Source organism: Lagenorhynchus albirostris, chromosome 13 (assembly GCF_949774975.1).
Source record: "Lagenorhynchus albirostris chromosome 13, mLagAlb1.1, whole genome shotgun sequence".
Classification (NCBI taxonomy): Eukaryota; Metazoa; Chordata; class Mammalia; order Artiodactyla; family Delphinidae; genus Lagenorhynchus; species Lagenorhynchus albirostris.
Window position 1 is genome coordinate 33,091,295 of NC_083107.1, and position 536 is coordinate 33,091,830.

Below are 536 nucleotides of genomic sequence, written 5' to 3' on the forward strand. Positions count from 1 at the left end.
AATGGATAAAGAAGATGTGGCACATATATACAAGGAATATTACTCAGCCATAAAAAGAAACGAAATTGAGCTATTTGTAATGAGGTGGATAGACCTAGAGTCTGTCATACAGAGTGAAGTAAGTCAGAAAGAGAGAGACAAATACCGTATGCTAACACATATATATGGAATTTAAGAAAAAAAAATGTCATGAAAAACCTAGGGGTGAAACAGGAATAAAGACACAGACTTACTAGAGAATGGACTTGAGGCTATGGGGAGGGGGAAGGGTAAACTGTGACAAAGCGAGAGAGACGCATGGACATATATACACTACCAAACGTAAGGTAGATAGCTAGTGGGAAGCAGCCGCATAGCACAGGGAGATCAGCTCGGTGCTTTGTGACAGCCTGGAGGGGTGGGATAGGGAGGGTGGGAGGGAGGGAGACGCAAGCGGGAAGAGATATGGGAACATATGTATATATATAACTGATTCATTTTGTTGTGAAGCTGAAACTAACATACCATTGTAAAGCAATTATACTCCAATAAAGATG